Source organism: Pantherophis guttatus, chromosome 3, assembly GCF_059756535.1.
Source record: "Pantherophis guttatus breed Tessera chromosome 3, ASM5975653v1, whole genome shotgun sequence".
Lineage (NCBI taxonomy): Eukaryota > Metazoa > Chordata > Lepidosauria > Squamata > Colubridae > Pantherophis > Pantherophis guttatus.
This window is the reverse complement of record NC_142065.1, coordinates 48,109,892-48,123,280: the sequence shown is the minus strand read 5'-3', so window position 1 is coordinate 48,123,280 and position 13,389 is coordinate 48,109,892. Positions and strand designations below refer to the sequence as shown.

Below are 13,389 nucleotides of genomic sequence, written 5' to 3'. Positions count from 1 at the left end.
GCCACATCATCTCATGATGAAAATAAATAAATTAATCCTGATATTAAGTCCAGCGGAAATCTCATATCCTTAAACGGATTTAACAAGATGTTTTCAAAATAGCTTCCCGCTTTGAAAGGCAATTTTTATTATTATTATTATTATTATTATTTATTGGATTTATATGCCGCCCTCTCTCCAAAGGACTCAGGGTGGCTCACATCAAATGAAACAATCCCAATAAATACAAATTAAAACATTCTAAAACAGACTAAAAACCAATTTAAAACAGTAGACCCCATCAGTCCTGGCTAGGGCGTTTAAACAGCCAGGTCTTAAACTCATGGCAGAAGGTACGAAGGTCGGGGGCCAGCCAAAGACCCATGGGAAGTTGATTCCAAAGGGTGGACGCGGCCACAGAGAAGGCTCTACCCCTGGGGGTCGCCAGCTGACATTGTCTAGCCAACGGCACCCTGAGTAGGCCCTCTCTGTGGGAACGCACCGGGCGATGGGAAGTCGATGCTGGTTGCAGGTGGTCCGACAGATACCATGGGCCTAAGCCATGAAGGGCTTTATAAGTTAACACCAGCACCTTGAATCTCACCCGGAGGGCAACCGGCAGCCAATGCAAGTCGCGCAGGAGAGGTGTAGCATGGGAGTATTGGGATCCTCCCATTACAACCCGCGCGGCCGCATTCTGCACCAGCTGAAGCCTCCGAGTGGTCTTCAAGGGCAGCCCCATGTATCCAAACCATGGCTGTTTGCAACTTGAACTCACTGTCAGGGTTCCAAGTAATAGACCCGTACCAAGTAAAACTCTGAGGCAGATGAATTCCTCAAAGGATAGCTTTATTGGCACAAATCTGGTGAAAATTGACTCTGCAGGTTCCTGTGGTTTTCACCAAATTAAAAGTAAAAGTTATTCCCTCAACCCCAAACAATCAGTCACATGGTTCAATCAAGGCGCTGTCTGTGGTGGCCTGGTGATGTCACTCCTCCTTCCTCCAGCCAGGTGTGAGAACGTCCTTGGTTCTCAAGAGAAAGTATTTTATTTTGACTACACAACCCCAGCTATCTCTAATCCCCCCTCCCTATCCCTCAGCTCCAGTGTGGCAGCACTGAAGCTCCAAGATGGCTTCAGCCAGGCCAGCTTCAGGGTTAACACTCACACTTGTAGATTCTTAATCATCCAGGTGGAATTGTCTGGAAGTTGAGTCATGTCAACTGAACTTCTTCCTTTTTGGAATAAGCAGCGAAGCTTTTCAAACTAAGAAAGAAAAGAAATCAGTTGCCATGGCTCAACTTTCAGACATACAGATAGTCCTTGTTTAGTGCCCACCTAATTTAGTGATCCTTCACACTCACAATAGTGATGGAAAAGTAACTTTGTGACCATCCCTTGCATTTAAATTCTTTGCAGGTCTGTAAAGCAAAGGAAACTTGAAGTAACATTGTAAAACCATGATGTTTCACTTAGTAACCATTTTGCTTAACTGAGTTTCCAGTCCAAATTGCGGTCGCTAAAAGAGGACCACCTGTACAAACTCTTCTTTCATAAAGCTGGTAATGTGAAATTCAGTTATGGGCTATACTAAATTGGCAGTTTACGACTCATCCCATCTAACAATTCATCTATGCAGTGTTCCCTGTTCGAGAATACTTTGAATCCAAATGGCAATAATCACAGGACTACAAAACAAAACAAAACCCTGAAGGATAAGAGTCTTCAACATAGTCACAAAATTACATGGTTTTTAATGACTGGATTGTTGCTTCTATGATTATAGGCACTGGTGCTTCTGGATGCCTTTATGATCACTAAAGACTCTTATTGTACATAGCCCAAAAGCCTAACTTGTTTATTTCTTTTAGTTCATCAATAGCATTGTACATACTTTTTAACATAAGTACTCAGCTTCAAATCCAGGTGTTCTGTGAGCAACGTATATGATAAAAAATATCAAATATTCAATGCCTTGACTCCTGGAAGAAAGGTAGGACATAAATATACACTTAGTGATAATTTGCTGTAGAGGGCATCAGATTCTTCCTTTAATGAGCATCCTTCCCTTAAAGTCATGATTCTTAACCAGCAATATTTTTTGGCTGAATTAGCAGCATCAAGTGACTGCTTGGATGCAAAATAAAACTAAACTCGGAAGCCACAGCTCACAGGTTTCCTTTGACAAGTTCAGTTTTATTGTCAGATATGATGTTGTTAGTCAGATTTTCTAATTCCCTCCCTACATAGCTATATATATACCCATTATGAAATAGTACATTGGCAAATAGGCCTCAATCATATCCAGCAATTTACAGTTTAGCAACTGAGATACAGCTCTATAGTGGGGGAGGGAGTTAGTTGGGGAGGGAAATTGAAAACAGCATAAAATGTGCACATGCTAATGCAAATTCATAAATAATTGCTACAATTTGAATAATAGAAAAGCAATATATCTTGCCAGAGTAATATGGATACTTAAGAAGAAGCTACATGAGAAATGCAATTATCTGTGTATTTTGCCTCATTCAGTCTTTGGTTACTGGAGGATGAAATTTTTGAGAGGGAAATGATGGGAAAAAGAACTGAAGATGCCTAATTTTTCTCCCTGTCCCCCCACCTTTTCCCCCTTCTACCAATTTTTTTAAAAATAATATGGGGTAACAGATACCATCTCTAGTACTTATAAAATAGTTTGTAGAATGGTTTTGTGGATATAAGCAGAGGGGAGATGGTTAAATATTCTGTTTCCAACCCGACCCTTCTCCATGGCCTAGAATTTTTCAAAAACTTTGGGAAAGCTTTATGTGATTATCGTCTTATGGGTAGGTTGGTTTTTAATCAAAAAGAACAGATAAGCAGGCCATGCACAGTTCCTGGGCAAGGTATTGTGGTTTCTAGAGAAACAGCATCAGAGTTTGTCCTGTTCCTTAAAACATGTGGCAATACCGATATATCAAGATTGGATTTTGAATGGAAGTATCAAGGCTTGCATGTTCTGTTCCTACAGAAGAATTGTGGATTCATCCAAGAGAGGGCAATACTACACAAAGTTTCCTCCTGTATTCCCTTCATATGCTCTGAACAATAGATCTGATAGTGCACCTCCCTCTTTTATGTTTTTTTTGGACACTGGCTTTGGCCTTTTGTCTGTAAAGTTTGGGATCCAGACACAAAGGAGTTTTTTGCTTCCAGAATCCTTTCTTTCTGCCTTTGTTATTCTCCTTTGACAGCCTGGCAGAATCTGTTCTATGTACTCAGGTGTGTAGTGAGTAAAGCAGGTAGGCAGAAATGTTTACTTTTTTTTATTGTTGCGATGTTTGTAAAATAATTGGCTTTCTGTTTGACTACCAAATTTAGTATTTTATTTATAATACTTTAATTATCAAGATCTAACTATGACAGAAAGCAGTATAAACAAATGCATAAATCATAATCATATGATAATTCCTCCTTCCTTACCTCTCCCATGGATACCTGCAGTGGTCTGCATAAGTTCACTAAGGCTGAGTTTAATGCCTAGTGGTTCAGAAACTTTTGTCTCTCACTTTACATATCTTAATATTGTTGTCTTGTATTTTTACTGTGCTTCCTTGTGTGTTCTGAATAATTTTGTGTAGGATATCCTACTTCAGTGTTGGCGAACCTTTGTGATACCGAGTGCCAAAATAGGAGTGCATGTGCATCAGGAGTGGGTTCTACTTACCTTTACTACCGGTTCACAATGGGGCCGCGCGCACACACTCGCTTTGCTCACGTGCGCACGCTCTTCTGTGCAAGTGCAGAAGCTTCTGCACATGTGCAGAAACATTTTCATGATGTCAGGGTCAGTGGGCAGAGCCTCCCACTAGTTTTACTACCAGTTCTATAGAACCGGTGCGAACCGGGGGCAACCCACCACTGATGTGCATGCAGGGGAGCGCCAGGAACTGGAAGAGCAGCTCTCTGGCATGCAAACATGGGAGCACCAGAAACCAGAAGAGCAGTTCCTGGCGCACATGCGCGCACCAGGAAGCTGAGTTTTTGGTTTCCGGCATGCACACGCGCACCGGTCACCTGGTCTTCTGGTTTCTGGCATGCATGCACATGCCCACTGGAAACCGGAAGCTCAGCTTCCCAGCGTGTGAATGCACGCCAGGGAACTGCTCTTCCAGTTTCTGGCGCTCCCGTGTATGCGAAGACGAGCTAGCCGGCACGCATGTGTGTACTGGAAGCTGGAAGAGCAATGGGTGACGGCTGCTGTGCCCGGAGAAATGTGCCACTTCTGGTACGCTTGCCATAGGTTCACCATCACTGTCCTATTTTATCTTGATTGCACTGCAAAGATCTATTTTCTTAGTAAATGAAAACAAAAATACTTGACTTTTATCTGGTAAGTATAGGAGGACATAACCTCATTTTAAAATTGTGCTTTGTTAATATTCTTTTTCATGTGCTTGTGCCTACTCTTCCTTTCCCTTCTGTCAGAGATTCTGTATTTTTAACAACTGCACAACAAATCAAACTGCTACTGCTAGAGATGCAGATTGACCAATTTTCTTCGGTTAGCATGCAGCAGACATTTCAAAAGTATTACTCCTCCCTTCCTTCCTCCCTCCCTCCCTCCCTCCCTCCCTCCCTTCCACCCTTCCTTCCTTCCTCCTTTCCAACAATTTGGCAGGCTAATTCAATGCTTTGCCTAAAACTTAAAAAAAGAAAGAAAACTCTATCTAAACCAAGTGTAAGGGAAGTCTTCCATCCAGTGCAGAGGAAGTTCCTGAGAGCTAATAGCAAAAGACAGCTTGCCTGTACTACCTGGTTGCCCTCCCCCACCAGAATGTGTAGACAATTATTTCAAGGCGTGAAATATTAGGGGTTTTTTTCTTAGTTGAGGGTGAAATCTTACTACCTCACGTGTGTGGAAAAATGGTAAAACAATAACCCAGTCATTTACTAGGTACAGAAGAAAAGTAAAACCATGGTTGAAAAACTGCCACATTTCTGCCAGGTTTCAAACTTTTTGAAGGATGCAAAATAATTTTTGTTTTAAACTGTTTATATGCCTGCATGTGTGGACATTTTGATGAGCTAAACTTGCATATGTGTTTCTGTGTATGTATGTATGTAATACACATAAAGCATATATTTTCAGGAAGATCCACCCACAGGAGAAAAAAGTGATTGGCAGTTGCTTTTCTGGAGGAGAAAGAGATGGGAGAACACAGCAGGAGATCTGTCCAATAGGGGAACATAAAAGCCTGCAGTTGAGAATGAATATCTTGCAATTTGTTGCCAAAGTATCTCAGTCCAGATAGGATTTTGTAAACCAGCATATAATCAAGCTGGCATGAGCACAGAATAGCAGCAATGTAACTACCACTTAAATATAAATATGCTCATAACCTGGAATTTGCTTACAATGAAATGTCTTTATTCAGAAACACGCCACAAAAAATAAAGCTCTTGATTTCAGATGTCTTCAGTGCATCTAGAATCAAATTGTGATGGAAGCATGGTCAGCCCCTTGTCTTTTCCACCATGAGGTTAGCTGTTCTACCATGAGCACTCACTTGTTCATTGCCTTAAATATGGATTTTACTGACTGAAGACATGTAAATATAAAAGTTAGTTCAAGCACAGTCCAAAGTACCTAAGCATCCAAAAATAAGAAAAGGATAAAAATTGTATTCTCATATCCAAAAGAGATTAGCATCTAGCTCTTTATGTGAAGTGACTAGCACAAAAATATGCCAACTATTTGAAAACAGATAATTATAAATAGAGCTCACATTTGATATTCAGCAGTTGCTGAAATTCATTTGTAATGGCTTCTTATTTTTCTGCAATACCATTTATTTCTCAGAATTTCTTGTCTGACTATTGAATTATTGAACTATTTCCAGTCCAGGTAGCTGAGTAAAAGCTGGATAGTAATGAGCCTGAATTACTGGCTTACCTATAAGCATCAAATGAAATACATACTGCATGAAGGCAAGGCAACTCTGAACATACTATATTGGCAGGTGAGTATATATCTAGTCTCCTCAAGTGCACATGGAATACATGGACATCAATGGTATATGTGAATATTGTTCTTCATATTTGTTTATATTTTTTTCAGATTTAACAAATTCCATTTGGAACTATGGAGAGGGCCAGCTTTTAGGTTGTTACCAGTTCCCAAGCAAGAAACCACCTTTAACAGACAGAAAGTCAATATATTAAGTTTCCCCAGGACATAACACAATTATAAGAGATGTTCCTCTGAATGTATTTCGCTTTGTCCCATATTTGTTAAAAACCCAAAAGTTGCGCTTCACAAATTGGTGAAGACATCCGACTTTCATCCCTCCAGGCTTTCTGCTGTGTTGTTCAATGTTGTTGAATGAATACACGGCTTAGATGTGTTATTGTCTGGAAACACAGAAAGGAGACCATTTTGTTTTGTCCACCACAATTAAGATTCATATCTGTGGAGATTTGTCTCTTTTCTATACAGAAAATAATTTCAACAATTTGGTATTTGTGATCAGATAGGCACATTCTAAGAGGCTGTTCAGAAACAGAGTTGCATAATTTCAAGCTTTGCTAAGTTACCGCTATCCCATCACTTCCTTTGCCTCAGAAGCCTTTTGATAGATTTTTTTTTTTACTGCATATGGAATGTTTCACTCTGCTCGTCATCAGCCCTCCACTAATGAAACCCAGTTACCATCAGGAACACTGTTGTTTTATTTGGGAATGGAGGCAGGGCCACTATTAGAAGCATGTGGTTGGATTCTCCTCTTCTGAACACTGAAAGAAAGAAAAAGATTAGAAGAGTGTTCTGCTGATGTGTAAACCCTGGGTCTCTTTGGCTCCCCAGGTCCTCTAGAGATGGAAAGAAAAATACTGAATAGCTAGCACAGAATGCCAGTGTTTCATTAGACTATCCAGCCTAAGTAGTTATATTTCTGTTATTCTCATTGCTGGCTTATTCTAAGCAGGAGAGGGAACAAAGGGTGTGTATTTCTGTTGCTTTAATGGAATCAATGGTTTCCATCAGTGCTTCAAAAACATTTGCCTTCCTTACCTAAAATTGCTTATCAAAAAATATTTTTTACCTAATGGAGGGGAAACACTTTAAGTCAATTTAAATGTCCCTGTTGTGATTGGATAATGGCTTAGCATGTTACCCAAAGAAAAAAACACTTTTACCCAATTTGGGGCAATTTATCCATGTTCGGTAAGCACCAGTTTATATGGTCTCATATTGTGTATTCAAACAACAAAGCAGAGTCCTTGGATTGTAGGACAAGTTGCATTTTATAGGTCTTTCTTGCTTGAGCTCTTCTTAATTGGATTGGCTCCAAGAAACTGAATTAGCTCAGTTTAGAAACAATGTATACAATTACAGCGAATGGGAGACATTAAAAGAACATAAAGTTAAATGAAAATCCACAGTGACTGCTTTTTCTCAGCACTATTCCCATAGCATGGGTATCCATGGGAGGAAGTAAGGAAAACAGATGACAAAACTATTATCATGAGGTTGTGTTGCAAGCTCTACCTCACATGAATATGCATTACACAATTATGTAAGAGGCACAACTTGCATCACAATCTCATGGCACTTATTTTTTCCATGGAGTCCTTGGTGCTCACTGAGCTTAGTCAATGGAATGGAATGGAATAGAATATAGAATAACAGAGTTGGAAGGGATCCTTGGAGATCTTTTGGTCCAACCTACTGCTCAGGCAGGAAACCCTATACCATTTCAGACAAATGGTGGTCCAATTTGCTTGCAGACAAAACCTTTCACTGAAGATGTTACCTAGTTAGCAGACTAAGTAACATCTTCAGTGCAAGGATGCTCAGTGCAAGCAAAAAACCAAGCTCAGGAAGCCCAAAGAACTCCACAGTTCAATCCTAAATTGCAAACATTCTGTATTGGTATTTGTTTTTCATTTCAACAAAACCCTTGGATTGTATATATTTTTAAGTACTAGAGATAAAAATTAACAAAAACTAATGAAGGCTGAAGAAAGAAAAAGAGTAAAAATTGAAACAGAAAGCAGAGCCAAAAATGTAAATTAAATACAAAGAAATAACTTCTGACTTTTTTTACAATAGATAAAAGTATAAATTTACATTAAACTGTTACTATAAGAATCCAACATAATTTTAATTTTTTCTATTATCAACCATTTTTTCCAATAAAATCCATATGTCATAATTTTTATTTTTGTCTGTTTCATGCTAAAAGTCCAAAAGTAGCATTCAATCACTATTAAAATGAATGTCTTTTCTCTAATCAAAGTGGTCAATTTTGCCATATCAATCAGCTCCATCAAGTTTACTATCCATTCTTCTTCCGTCATTGTGTCTTACTGCTGTTGTCATATGTAGAAACAACGTTCCATAGGTTTTTTCCAATTGGTTGTCTATCAATCCCAAAAGAAATATCTGTTCTCAATTGTATATTAATCTTTAAGATCTTCTGAATTAAGGCATTATTGGAAACAAAAAATTGGAGTTTTTTTACATGACTACCAAGTATGATAAAAAGTCCTAAACAAAACAATTGGATCCTGAAGTAATCTTTGCCCAGAAACCTACTATGTCTGAGTCTGGTTTTTTAAAAGAAGTGCAATTGTATAGGCAGAGTTGGAAAGCCAGAAAATCTGAAAGCTAAGGACTTGTGCTGAATTCAGCTGCATCCATTAATTTCCCCCTTATCTCAGCCCACCTCTTAAGATTCAGAATTATAAGAAACCTCCAGTGGTATTATCAGAATCTTAGATTAAGTTCTAGATAACCTTTTCATAGTAACTTCAATTAGGAATTGATTTGTAAGGTTACAACCAAACATGTAATCAGTGCTCCATCTTGCACTGTTGCTATGTATGGAATTACTTTACTTGCCTTTAAATGTAAAAGAAGATCAATAATCATTCTTTCCATTTTGAGATATTTTCATTCAGGTTTGAGGCTTGGCCAAACTCTCCATTATCTTGGAACAATTTCAGCTGTGTTAAAAATGCTTCCTATTTTAGAAGATTTTTAGCAACGAAAAGTTCATGAAAAGTATCTGTTAACTTACCTTGACCTATTTTCTACTTTTCCTCCCCAGATTCCATTTGTTTTTAGTAGCTTGGCTTCATCATTCCATTTACTATGTGATCTGTCATTAGCTGCATTGCTGCTTGCTGTTAATTCAGGACAGAGAAATAAATAGTAACCTCGGAAAGAAATTTCACGAGTATTTAGGAAAAACAAGTTACTGTGTTATATTAAGGTGCTCAGAACAGCATACATGGTAAGCCTATGTAAATTAACTCTTAATTCAATTTGAATGAAAGATTAAAAGAGGGCATAATTCAGTTGAATTCTGTAAGTTTAAGGGAAAATCATCTGGTTTTGAGATTCACTTTAAAAAAAAGTATTCACAGGCTATATTGGGGAAGCATCAAAATACCTTCAACAGCTTCATTTTTTGGCAGAATGGAATGACAATAGGAGGAATGTCAGATCCTTTCAAGGACATCTATTCTGCCAGCATTCAATATTATTATCTTCAAGGTTTCATCAGAATAAACTTTTGAACTATTACCGTAAACTCTTCTAAGATAGAAACAGAAGGAAGGAGGAATGGAGACCATTATACAAATTATCCAATGAAAAGTTTAAATGGTGCTGAACCAATGTGGAAAATAAAATTTCAGTAATTGCTTTAGAAACTCTTGAGTTTTCTTCATGCTTCTTTGAAAGGCCTTAACTCGGAATGATATTGAAGAATGTTCATTTTGGCCATTCTTTTAGAGTGATGTCTTTTGCTGCCTCTAATCACTGTTTTAAGATGTGAGAGGATGGTTGGCATGGCTGTTTAGTGAGTTTGGCCCATAGTGAGGATTCTGTCATCACTGGCAGGATTTCAAGTAAAGTAGGAAAACATGTGTCTCATTGCTATCTCTGGAGGGCTATCTCAGTTGTTCAATGGAAGGTGGGTGTTTTTGATAAAGGTCTAGACCTTAGTCTCCTCCTTTCTGTGATTCTCAAACTTTCTTTCAAAACTCTATTCTTCCACAAGCCCACTAAATAAACTTGCAGAAGCTATGCTGACAAGAAAGCCATTCCAGTTGTTCACCAGATGTTGTATAGGTGCTGGGTTTAACAAAGTTCTGCTCTCCCACTTTCCATGATATCAGCAGAATGTGTTTCTTTCTAAACCTGACACCACTCTGAAATGTCTCCTGAAAATTGGGCTTGTGGGAGAGCCAGGAGAAGGAGAAGGCCCAGAGAACAGAAGAGAGGGGCTCACAACTTAAAGAGGTCTATAGTTGCTGGGCTGATTCTGTCTGTATAAGTTGTTTGCATAGTAACCTTGCATACACCTTGAAAATGCCACTGGTTGTCTTAAAAGGAAAACATACTTTAACAGTATATCTCAGAGCTCACATAAACTGAGGATGTTGTCAAAGGAATTTCTCAGGGACAAGATAAAGAAAAGATGTTGCCAGGAAATGGTCATACCTGATTAAATGGAAAAGTTCCTTGGATAAGTCAAACTTGTGGGTTGTTGGCAAAAATCTAGGCTGCCTCAATGAGATAAAATGCCACACAGTAAGAGGCTGGCCCAGAGAAAATGGCATTTGTTGTTTTTTTACCTCCTGTTCTTAGAAACAATTAAAAACGAGCCTATAAACTTAGTCATTCTTATCAAGTATCAGTATTATCAATCACTAGTAAGTATGATCAATAGTTTACTAATAATACTTAACAAATAATACTAAAATTACTACTACTAAATTATTTCTAGTCTATTATTAATAAATTAGTACTATTACAACTAAATTACTATTACTCCTAAAAATACTTCATAAAATTAAATATTCATTTAATTAAAACATTTATATAGCCACTCATCTTGTATCAAATTCTGGGCTGCTTCCAATCAACAAGTAAAACAACATCAATAATAAAACATCAATACATATGTTTATTAAAACATTAAAAACCTGGCACTAAAATTAAGCTTCCAACCTATGCAAGCAACATTGACTTTCTGGGGAAGCTGGCAGAGAAAATTATAAATCCTGACCATGTGATCGTGGACCCTTGACCACTGATTATAAGTGTGAACAAATTTACCAAACACCCAGATTGCTACTACATGACCATGGGCGTGGTAATAGTGCAACAACAAACCGGCTGTAAGCATACTTTTGACAGCTATCATAATTCCAGACCATTGTTAACAAATAGAGATAAGTTGAGAACTACCTTTGTTGTAAAGTTTGATTCTTTGAAAATCTTGTGAGATTGATCTACCTTCCAGAGCAGGGGAAGTAACACAAAATGTAATGTTGTGATGGGTATATACAATGAAACCCTTCAGTTGATCACTTCTATCAAAGTCAGAAAACCCACTTCACCACTCTATTCCACACAGCTTTTTGTATAGATGGAAGTGAAATTGCAATATTGTATGCTGTCTGTAACAACTTCATAATCAATATATGTCTGTCTGTAGCATCTTCATGAGCAATAGTGTATGCTGTTTGGAACAATCTCATAATTAGGAGAAAACCTATAGGACCTGCCAAGCGCTTTGCTGATTCAGTTCGCCTCTGATTCAATTTATTCATTTGAAGCAGATTGTCCACTATAATTCACAAAGCTGTTTCAGTGAGGTGATTTGATCAAAGTCTGGACTTTCCTGAAATATGGCATCATCTTACATTTCTCCCTTCCATTATATCTCAATAAGGCTGGAAGGAAGCAGTTGGATCAAGTAAATTTAATTTGCCTCATGACTAAATGAAGTTAGATTCTGAATCACATCCTCTAACCATTATACTATCGTGACTTCCTATTGCCACCAATGATACTGAATTATGTGTGTGTGTATGTATGTATGTACCGGTATGTATGTATGTATGTATGTACTGTATGTGTGTATGTGTGTATGTATGTATGTATGTAGGTAGGTAGGTAGGTAGGTAGGTAGGTAGATAGGTAGTATAGTCACAAATCTCAAACCAGTAATTCTGTGTAACTATACAAACTAATTTTGTAACAGCCAACCAATTTTAAAATGATTTTAAATACCACTAATGCATAACCAACACATTTTTAGAAATATTTCTACTCATATTCATATACAAACTCACATAAATCTTCAAAACCAAAATTGGTAGATAGTACTTTATGGATTGGGATGGGGCTTTCATTCGAAAATATTAATTAAGTTATGCTGATGACAATTTCTTTCTGGAAAAAAACCAATTAATAAAATTATTGCTTGTGTCTTTTAAAGTACAAAATGAATCAGACAAATGTCAGGATAAAATTTGGTAGCACATAGATAAAGGTACATTCAGGGTTAACCTTGGACCCTATGAATGTTGCAAGTATCTTTTGTTTTCTGTATATTATTTAATGGCTCTCCACAGGAACATATTAAGAATGGAGCTTTGATTCTCTAAATCACAGTTTTCTTTACAGATGAAGAAGGTACAGGATCAGTTAGAAAGTTTATAATGATGCCCAGTTGCTTTGCATTAGAGATCTGTGAGGTTCAAAAGTTTGATTTATAAGCTGTCTCTTTAATTACTTGAAATAGATATACCTGTACTGTAGCTGCCTGTAATAATACTTTGCATGAAAGTCTTCCTCATCCAGTTCATTGAAGTCTTTCATTTTTACTCCCGATAACTTCTTATCTGCAAATTTTTGAAGAAAAAAAATTAAGAATCTTACTATGCTACTTAGATTCAGTCCAAATTGCTGTAGTTGCTCGTAACTAAATACAACATGGAAGAGATACACTCTGTGTGCAAAAGAAAGGAGCTGGGCATAGCTTTTCTTTTTAGAAGATGATGTATTTTACGCTACTGTTCTATTTTCTCCACTGTGGGGAGTTACATTTTTTCAATTTAAAATATAAATATGCAGTAGGCACATAAAGCAGATTATGCAGTTTTACAAATTTGGATCTTTGTCTTTTTTGTGTCTTTGAGTGATAACTTTTTCTTTCTTTTGGGGAAAAGCAGGAAATTGGTTCCTTTATGTCTGAATAATAATACTTAGTAATATTCCTTCATACACAGCAGCTTTTCCATACAAAAATTGGTGATCAGGAAGAAGCACGAATACAGCTTTACTATGTTTACCTGGAACCAACAAAATATGAATAAATCCTATATCCCTTTCCAAGTTAAGTACAAGCAACTTGTTCTATAAAATGTTCCACAAACAACCACCTATTTACTGTAATAATGCTTAAAAGAAATGCACACACTAATTCTTTCATAGGCAAATGTCAGAAAAAGCAAAATATGCAGAGAACATCATTCATATTTATACAGACAATATCCTCTTTATAATGGGTTCTTGATAATAATGCTACTATTTACCATATGTTAGGAATGGGAGCTGTTATCGCCCA

At 37.4% G+C, this 13,389-nt stretch overlaps 1 long non-coding RNA gene across 1 annotated transcript; it reads left to right on the top strand.

Moving 5' to 3' along the window:
* Positions 1-3,110: 3,110 nt before the first annotated feature.
* LOC148114572 (uncharacterized) lies at positions 3,111-12,671 on the top strand. Its single transcript, XR_015733051.1, has 3 exons — positions 3,111-3,261; positions 5,863-5,982; positions 6,081-12,671. It is a non-coding gene; the product is annotated as an uncharacterized LOC148114572 (long non-coding RNA).
* The last annotated feature ends 718 nt before the right edge of the window (positions 12,672-13,389 follow it).